Here is a 10,219-nt window from a genome sequence, read left to right as displayed (position 1 = left end):
GGAGCAAGGTTTTCTGAGTTAAGGGTTTTGTAGCAATGAGAAGATGAGAAGTATGAAGTTATTTTGTTGTCTTTTCATCTTTATACTGTGTTAAGTAATGCTTACAACATAATTCAGCAGGCTTTTCCTGAGCTTTAACTCAGAAATTTTCTCCCTGCAAACAATGTATTTACAGTTGTGTTTATTACCTTACACAGCAATCATCACAATAACTAGTAAAGATTAAAAGGGTGCACTCCTAGTATATTTGTTTGCAGTGTTTAAGGGAAATGCATATTGCCATGGTGAGGAAGCTCTAAAAAGATTCACCAAAACATCTAAAAATTCAAAGTTTAAAAAAAAAAGGCAAAGAAATAAATCTCACCAAAGAAGATTAATTGTAGCTTAAATATAAAACTAAATCACTAGTTAATTAACCAAACTATACAAATCTAATAAAAAGCAAAGCCAGCCTGAAAGACCCAACATTTTTAAAAATGCTAAAAAATAAGGCATAAATCTGCACATTGACTTTTACTTCCATTCTCTTCTTTCCCTTTTCAATGTTCTTATCTGCCTCCAGGGGCTTATAAGAAAATTATTTTCATTTTCATTTTGACTTCAAATGTTCAAAGTATAGTATTTGCTATTCTGCAAGGGCTCTTTTGTTGGTAAGCTTAGGATATCATTATTTCTATTTGTTATAATTTTGACCATGTCATCAAATTTAAATTCTTTCACTGTTTCTTAAAGGAATTTGATTTTCATAATGCCTTGCCTGCACAGCATTTTTAAAAAGAAAAACTCCAAGCAAAATCTATTGCTTAAAAGGGGTGGTGCTTTTGATTTTCTTTAAAAAACAAACAATAACTATATCAACAATTTTAAAAACCTTGGGAGAAAGAGCTAATTGAAATTGTATGATTTTACCATAAATAATTAAACATTAAAAACCTGTCCTGAAACACTTGGTCACTTTTTTCTCCCAGAGTCTAATAAAGTACATGTGAAAGGGTCATTTGTCTTGGTCAGAAATAGATTTTCTGTTCATCTACTTGTAAGTACTCAGTATGTTCATTAGGACTCATTTTGAAGATACATCAGAACCCTTTCCTCATTCAAGCACAGCCTACCATGATAACTAAATGACCTCAAAAAGCTCATTCACATCAGTGCTCAAGAATAATTTTGAACATCTTGGCCTAGAGCAAGTGGCTATCTGTAAAACTGAAGGATAATTCCAGTGGGTTTGCTGTGTTGCCTCATCTTGTTTGTTTTGTGGGAGGGTAAGAATAGGGACTGCAGATAAGAAAGAGATGAGAAAAGCAGGGAGAGATCAAGTAGGTAGGTAAATGCTGCTGAGAACATACTGCTCCTTAACCAAGCCATGCTCATATTGTTGAGATTTCCATCATTGTAAAGTACATTATCATAACATTAAAAAAGAAAAATGTTAAGAAAATGTATCTGATCTTTAAGGTTATCACTGGAATATGCTGGAATCTTTTGGCTTTTTGTGAAATATAAATAATGAAGACACTGACTTTTTTTGTGCTTGTGAAGCTAATAGATCATCTCCATGAGACAGGCAGCAATGATGAATTGCAATACGTTATTACTGAAGGGAAAAGGTTCAAGCCAATATTCACACTGCAGTCAATGAAAGAGTATGGGAGCCAAAGCAGTGAGCTTCTGGAGAAGGGTTGAAGATGCCATGAGGGATTAGCAGGAACAGCCTCCTTCACTGACTGGTTGTTCCTGAGGCTTTTCCAGTTTTATGTCAATCATGTCTTCTCTGCTTCTGTCCTGTGTGCTTTCCATTCCAGGCAAAGCTGCCGCTACATGATGGAAAAGCTACTTTACATTGTATCCTGCTTTCGCACTGGTTTCAATGAACATAACATTCAGCTCTTTGGCTTTCCTCTCTCCTTCCTCAATTGACACTGGCCTCTTGTCAGCAAGATCTGTTTTATTTCCTACTAGCATGATAACATCACTTCCTCTTTCTGTTCTGACATCTTCAATCCATTTTGTAGTTTGCTGGAATGAATTAACGTTTGTGATATCGTAAACTACTACAGCTGCAGCAGAATCACGGCTGTAACTGGGAATGAGGCTACGGAAACGTTCCTGACTCGCAGTATCCCACAGCTGCAGCCTGATTGTTCCATCCTCGAAGTACATGGTTTTTGATAAAAAGTCAATGCCAATTGTTGCCTGATAGGTCTTGTCAAAACCGTCATACATGAATCTGGTGATCAAGGATGTTTTTTCAACTGCTGAGTGCGCGAGCCTCTGGCACCGCGCTGGACGAGCCTGTATTCATTTTTGAAGGATTGTTTATTGGGAAATAGAATTTGCAGTTGACAGCTGTATTTTCAGCACTTTAGTCATACCATTGCCTTCTGCTTCTATGGTTGCTGATGAGAAACTGAGTTCATGAGGACTCGTTGTATGTGATGAGTTTGTTCTCACTTGCTGTCAGTGTTTTCTCTCTTTCAACAGTTGGATGATCTTGTTTCTTAGTGAGGATCTTTTTGAATTTATCATCTTTGGAGTTCATTGAGTTTCTTGAATGAGTAGTTTCAATGTCTCTTATCAAATTAGGGGCTTTTAACATGTTATTTCTTTTTAAATGTTCTTACTGCCTCTTCCTATCTCTCTTCTCCTTTGGAGTTGCCTGTTTTAAGCATGTGTTAGTGCACTTGATGGTGTCCAGAAGTTTCACAGGTCCTATCCATTTACGTCCTTTCCTTTTTTTTTTTTTTTTTTTTCCTTAGACTAGATGATTTTCTTCAGTTGGTGGTATCCTGTAAGTTCCTGAGACGCCATTCAATTTCCTGTATAGTTTTTTCTTTCTTTTTTGACACTCAGACTTGATAATTTCAAATGACTCATCTTCAGGTTTACTGATTCTTTCTTCTGCTTGTTCATGGTTGCTGTTGAGCCCCTCAAGTGCATAGTATATTTCAGTTACTATACATTTCTACTCAGTAATTGCTATCTGGCTTTTTATTACCATTTCCATCTCTTTATCCATAGTTCTGTTTGGTTCATTATTGTCTTAGTCTGTTTTGCACTGCTATAACAGAATAAATACCACATACCAATTTTAGATTGAATAGTTTATAATGAATGTAAGTGTATTGGCTCTCAGTTCTGGAGACTGCAAAGTCCAATACCAGGGCATTGTCAAGTTTGGTGATTTGATTACAAGATGGCACCTTGACCATAGTATCCTGTGAATAGGAGCCAGGCTTCATCCTCACATGGCAGAAAGCAGAAGGGCGGGAGAGAAAGGACCTTCAGCCTCAAACCCCATCTATAAGGGCCCTAATACCATCCATGAGGGCTCTACCCTCATGCCACACCTCTTTTTTGTTTGTCTGATTGTTTTCAAGCAGTTTATTTAGAAGTTTAAAAATTAAAATGTGGACATTTTCCCCTAAAACAAGCCACCTCCTGCCACTTCCCAGCACATAGAACTATGTCACTCCTGCTACTCCTGTCTCTTGTGAGAGAATGCCACAGTGGAGAGGACCAGTCAGCCTGAGCTGCAGGAAACCCTTTGCAGGTGGAGTATCCCGCAGAAAGGCATCTGCAAAGGAAAATTTTGTAATCATGATTCCTAGGCAAAATGGCTACTTAAAGTTGGGAGAGAGAAATACCAAGAGAGAAGACAAAACGATAGAACCAGGGATTGAGGCGTGAACCTTACAAGGACTTTTCAGCTGGCTGTGCACTCTCCATTTAGCTGGTATCTTCACCACTTCCAAGGCAATTCCAAGGAGGTTCTACAGACTTCGCAGGAGCAGAACCTTAGCCAAGAACTAAGCGCTCTCCTTGCTGTGCTCCCAGAATACACTGAGTTCCTGCTGGCAGCACTTGCAGGTATTGCTGGTTCATGGCAACATCCATCTTAGGGATTTTCTAATACAGCCTGAAGAGAATGTGAGGGTTTTCCACCTGATCGAGAATTGCTTGGCAACACCCAATGGCTTTTTGGGCCTCTAAGAGAAACAACAGATCAAGCTGGTGTTCCCCATCGACATTCAGAGGAACAGTACGAGTCTTAGATGGGGGAGAAGGGAGATAATCAGTGGTCTGAGGGTCTTTATCCTAGTACCATAAAGTGCACCATGAATGGAGGCTGTGAAAAGCCACTTGTTTGAGGACAAGTTTTGGAGAGAAACTAACATCGCTGTCCAGGGAGATGGTGGTTCATTTCCTTCAGCCAGAATGTTAGCTGCTGAGACTGTCATAACTGCTTTATTTTCTTAGTACTACAGATATTTTGCTGTACAGAAAAAAGAAATACTTGGTGGGTTTGGCAGATAGTGTGTCACCATATCACAGGAATTGCCTGATATTTATTGAGTGTACATTAAAATCTCAATAATGTTGGATGATGGCTGTTTTTCCCCTTCATTCTGATGAATTCAGGAAAATACAAATTCTCTTTAGAACATCTATCAAATTGGTTCACCATGTTTCTAAAGAAGCAAGACATGTTTGTGGTCAATGTAGTAGAAATGGCTGTCATTGTTCTCCAGTTTTCAGATGCATTATGAAAGAAAATCCACTTACTATCACATTTCAGGAAACTTTACTATGACATATTGATGGGTTCCATAAACTTCTTGAAAGCTCTTTCAAAAAAGTGTAATAGGAAAACTCGGATGTACAAAGAACTCTGCTCCACTCAGGATTCCGTGACTAGGGTCCTGTTTTGCTGTTTTCATGTAAGAAGGTATCACCACCCTTGTCCCTTGCAGTCACTCCCTCAAAGTACTTGCATGTGTAATTGATGAAGACTCAGTCTTTGTTCTTGTAGTCAGTCTCCAAATGATTACTTGTGGCTACTGTTGGCTTAAGAATAAGAGATTCTGGAAACTCATCAAAGCTTGAGGTGTCATTTTGAGGTATCATCAATACTTTTGATTTCAACAGATATTGCAGCAGGTCTCTCCCTGATATGTTCCCAGTCAATACCTTCAAAGAAAGAATTATTTTGATTTCCTCAACTCCAGAGGCTCCAATTCTATGTTCCCATTCACAGAGAATCTCAAAATTAGATCCTTGGCTTTCTCAGAGATGGGAACTTTTGGAGGAAAAGTCACCTTCTTATATGTCTCTTGAGGGGTCTCAGAACAGAAAGATGGGTAGCCCATCAGCATCATAATCACCCCAAGCAACCACCAATCACAGAGTTTGTTGTACCCTGTATGCATGAACACCTCGGGAGCAATGTAGACAGGAGTGCCTGCTGTGGAGAAGGCTAGCTGACATTTGCTTATTTTTCACATGTCTGCTTTCCTTTTGTAGTTCCCGCTCTGGAAACTGAAATCACTAGGTTCAGTGATTTGGTTCAGATTGCTATAAAATTCTATCCTATGTGCTTTTTTCAGTCCTGTGCAAAGGACAAAGTCAGAAAATTTCACATGGCCCTTGATGTCCAAGAGAAGATTGTCTGGTTTGATGTCTCTGTGGATGAATCCAAGTTGGTGAATAGAGTCTATGGCTAATACTGTTTCTGCTATATAAAACTTTCCTCTTTTGTCAGGGTGTCTTTTTTCATCAACAAGGTCATCATGTCCCCTCTATGCCAGAACTCCATGATTGTGTACAAGTTTAGCTAATCCTGAAAACCATAAAACATTTTCACAACCCAGAAACTGTCTGCCTCCACTAGAATGTCATGCTCTGTACGAATGTGGCCAGCCTGCTGTTTTTCAAGCATATCTGCTTTATGGAGGATTTTCACTGCATATACATGCCCTGCATATTTCTTCTGAACAAGCCACCCCTCGCCAAATGTTCCTCTGCCTATGACTTTTAAAGACTCTAAATCTTCCAATCCAAGTCTTGTTCTCTTCAAAACAAAGAAACTCTGTCTTCTCTGAGCATGTACTGATGTCCTGAGTCTTTTCATCTTTTGGACCTTCCTCTCTCATCACTTCTTCTAACATCTTTTGTCTCATTCTCATTCTTCATGTGGAGCCATAAAGTTGCTATAAAAATTCTCCACTGTCACTTTGATCATTGTCACTCTTTCCTTTATGTGATTACTCATGGACGAGTAAGGTGTTGAACCTGTCATTGCCATGGCAGAGCCCTGGGGAGGTTGGGCTGGCAGTGGACAGCCACAGATGCCCACTGGGCCAGCCGTCTTGCCATGCAAACAGGAGAAGCCTCAGTGGCAGCAACCAACTGGTCAGAGGAAGGGAGGGGGCACACCAGAGACTCTGAGATAGGGGTGGTGAAGCAGTTGCCATATAAGGACAATAGGAAGCCCCAGAACTGCTGGAAAAGATGGCAGCACAGAGGGGCCAAGCTGTAGAGGTTCAGGTCATGAAAAGTACAAAGGAGTGTATGTCCTTGAGTGAGCACACTTCTCAAGTGATAAGGGCCCTCTAGGACTGGGGACATGGCTCAGTTGATAGAGTACTTCAAACACAAGGCCCTGGGTTCAATCTCCAGCACCCCAGAAAAAAAAGGCCCCCATTTTCCCTGGCTTAGGAACATTCTGCAACTTCTCCCTCCTTGAGCCATGGAGACAGTATCTTATTATAAAAACATTTGGTAGTAGTGGACCCTGAGAAGCAAACAAGTTATATGATCTTCATATGCGCAAAGTTAACTACCCTAATGTAACCTGATATAACACTGGAATATATGATAAAACAAAACTGGCTACCCACACGACAGCCATTTATTATTGTACGCCATCCTCTGTGTCTGCCTCTTTATTTGCTCACCTTTACCCTTATACCAAGCCACCAGGTCATGCCTCACCTCTTAAAGGTCTCACTTCTTACTACTATCACATCAGGGATTGGGCTTTAATCTGTGAATTTTGGACAGGTTACAGACATTCAAACCATATAGAAGAACCATAATGTTCTTCTAGTTTCCTTTAGTTTTTTTCCCTATATTTTATTGGTACATTATAATTATACATAAAAGTGGGATTTGTTATTATATATTTGATTCATGCACATGATATAAACAATACAATTTAGTCAATATCTTTTAGTTATTTATACATGGTTCCTTTAGCGCCTGTCAGCATACTGGAGATATGGATTTAAAGTCTTGTCTCCACAAGTCCAATGACCAGGTTTCCTCAGAAGCAGTGTCTGTTAATTTATTTTTCTTCTGAATGGGCTTCTTACTTGTTTTCTTTGTATACCTCATAATTTTTTGAAAACCGGCCATTTGAATACTGTAATGTGATAACTCTGGAAATCAGATTCCTCCCTCTTCCTTTTTATCGGTGTTTGTTACAGATTATAGTTGTTCCTTTGCTAAGTGACTTTTTTTACACAACTTTTTTTTAGCTGTAAATGGAGCCAACCTCTATTTTACTTATTTATTTTTTATGTGGTGCTGAGGACTGACCCTCACACATGCTAGGCAAGCACTCTACCACTGAGCTATAACCCCTGCCCCTCTACACAACTTTTTGAAGGCCCTTCCTTGTCATATCTGGTCACTAAAGTCTCTATTCCATTAGCTTTGTGGTCTGTTAATGGTTTGACAGAAGTGTTCTTAAATAGCTGGCGCAAAAAAAATAATACCCCCCTAGACTTTCAAGTTTGGCTCTGACTTCTCAATGCTTAACAACTCTGCCTTAACTCTCATTGCCTGCTTCCAAAAAGCCACAAAGATCAGCCAGAGGTCTTCCCAGGTATTTTTCAGCACGTATTTAGCCCGGTGTGTACATGTGGCCTTCTGTATTTCTCAGTGTATGTGGGAGCTTTCCAGAGCCCTTACTCCCTCATTCACTCCTTCTCCAGCCATTACCTTCCTAGGCTTTTCAGTCTGTCTGCTGCTTGCCCCATCTGTTATTCCTTACCCCACGCAGCTGTAACTAGTAGCCTTTAAATGCTTTTGATGAACATTGCTGTGGAGACCACTCCAGCACTAATAAAATTTGAGCCAGGTGGAGAATGAAATGAAGACAAGCCTCTGAGCCAAAACCTCAGGGAACCATCACATCAAATCACACAACCATATTTTTCAGAGAACAAAGTCCATGTAACTCCTCTGATATTAGAAAACTGTGCCAGTACTGTGGGACTCAGAGCTGGTAGAAGGGTGGGGGTTGTCAAGTGTATAAGTAAAAATGCCACAATGCTTTCCTACCAAATTTAGGAGCTTCTTCATGCATTAAGCACTCTCCTAATGATTGTAAGATCTTTTTTGTAGTTGTGGATGGACAGAATGCCTTTATTTTTTGTTGTTGTTGTTGTTGTTTATTTTTATGTGGTGTTAAGGATCGAACCCAGTACCTCACACATTAGGCAAGCACTCTGCTGCTCAGTGTCCCAGTGCAAGCACTCTGCACTACAGCCCCACCCTGTTACCCTGTTATAAGATTTTTAGTACATTTCAAAGTTCATAAGTTAATAGCTGCTTTACTGGACAGAGGAATGAGTTGTTGGAGTACTCTACAACACTATTCTTGGTGAAATCAAGAAATTGTCTCTTGCTGGACACAGTAGCATATGCCTATAATCTCAATGGCATGGGAGGCTGAAGCAGGAGGATCTCAATCAGCAACTTAGCAAGGTCCTTAGCAACTTAGCAAGACCCTGTCTCAAAACATAAAAAGGGCTAGGGACGTGGTTCAGTGGTTCAGTGGTTAAGCACCCCTGGATTCAATCCCCAGTAAGAAAAAAAGAAAGAAGAAATTGTCTTTTAAAAAGATTTTAAGGGGGCTGGGGGAATAGCTCAGTAGAGTGCTTGCCTCAGAAGCACAAAGCCTGGGGTTCAATCCCCAGCACTGCCAAAAAAAAAAAAAAAAAAAGATTTCAAATAATAAGAGAATCTTATGTATCTATCCATGCATTTTTCTATCTAGTATGATTTTCTCTTGACCTGAAAGACACACATTACAGTGCAGACCATTTGCTCATTATGAATTCTTTCACCCTGAAATACCTTCATTTTTGAAAGATACTTTTGCTGGAAATAGAATTAAAGATTTACAGCATTTTATTTTCAGTATTTCAAACATGTTGCTGATCAGTGTTCTTATTTGCTTTGTCTCCAGTACAAAGGCTGCTGTCATCTTTGTGATTTTTCCTATGAGAAATTTTCTTTCTCTGCTGCTTTTCACATTCTCTTCTTTGGTGAGCAAATACAGGTTATTAGAATAGAACTGGCTTGGGGTTTTTTGTTTATTTTATTTTTTATAAATTCTCCAAGTAGTTGTTTGTCCCTTGCTTAAATTATTCAAATGCAAATTTCCTTAGAATATTCTTATACTGGGAAATTTGGTAATTAACTTTATATATCAACTTGGCTGGGCCATGGTGCCTGGCTATTTGGTAAATCATTATTCTTATGTTTACCAGAGGGTGTTTCATGGATGAGATTAAAGTTCAACTTGTAGTTTGAGTAAAGCAGAATGCTCTCCTCATTATTACTGGATTTCATTCAATTGTTCAATCCTTGACTAGAACAGAACACCTAAACAACAGTGTTTGGAGAGCTTCTTATTGCTGATCACAAACGTGCTGGGAGAATGGCATACCCCAAAACCATGGGAACAGAGACTTATGCACTTGGGACCCTTCTAGATCTTATCTGCATACCTCTTTATCTGGCTGCTTGTTTGTGCCCTTTATATAAACTGTAATAATAAAACAGCATTTTCCTGAGTCCTGTTAGGCTTTCTAGGAAATAATCAAAACTTAAGGGAGAGACTGCAGAAACCTCCAACCTTATACCAGCTGGAACAGAAGTGTAGGTAACCTGGGGGCCCCATGCTTGCTATGGCATGTGAAATGTAGGATGAGCCCTTAAACTTGTAGAGTGTGACATTAACACAAGGTAGTGTAAGGATTCGATGGCAGGACTCCCAGTTGATGTTAGAGAATCACATAATTGGTTAAATAGAGGGGAAAAAAATCCCCTTGCCATCTTACACAAATTCAGAGAGTAAGAACATAAACCTCAAACTTATCTTGTTCCAGAACAAAAGAAGAGTAAAATATGGGGATTTACTTCATGTTCTCAGACCTGCTAAAAAAAAGTTGCTACCACCTAGTCATGGTCCAGACTGACAGTAGTACCATATCTAAACTGGAAGACTCGGATTTGTTTTAAGTTCTTTGCAGGACTCAAAGATGAAAAACTGATCAATGTTTTTCTAGAGGTTCTCTCCCTAGAAACAGTTTTGTGCACAAGAAAATACAAATACCCCTAGAAAACATCAGTATACATGCAGATT

General features: G+C 39.3%; 2 pseudogenes across 2 annotated transcripts; both read right to left on the bottom strand.

Annotated features, from left to right (window-relative positions):
- Positions 1 to 836: 836 nt before the first annotated feature.
- LOC306666202 (ras-related protein Rab-6A-like) lies at positions 837 to 2,250 on the bottom strand (annotated as a pseudogene). Its single transcript has one exon. The product of its transcript is annotated as a ras-related protein Rab-6A-like (transcript).
- Positions 2,251 to 4,738: 2,488 nt separating this feature from the next.
- Positions 4,739 to 6,085, bottom strand: LOC306666199 (serine/threonine-protein kinase 38-like; annotated as a pseudogene). Its single transcript has one exon. The product of its transcript is annotated as a serine/threonine-protein kinase 38-like (transcript).
- Between the last annotated feature and the right edge of the window lie 4,134 nt (positions 6,086 to 10,219).

The sequence above is a fragment of the Sciurus vulgaris genome (genome assembly GCF_902686455.1).
Source record: "Sciurus vulgaris genome assembly, chromosome: 7".
NCBI lineage: Eukaryota > Metazoa > Chordata > Mammalia > Rodentia > Sciuridae > Sciurus > Sciurus vulgaris.
The sequence above is the reverse complement of the archived record's forward strand: the minus strand, read 5'-3'. Positions and strand labels throughout refer to the sequence as shown.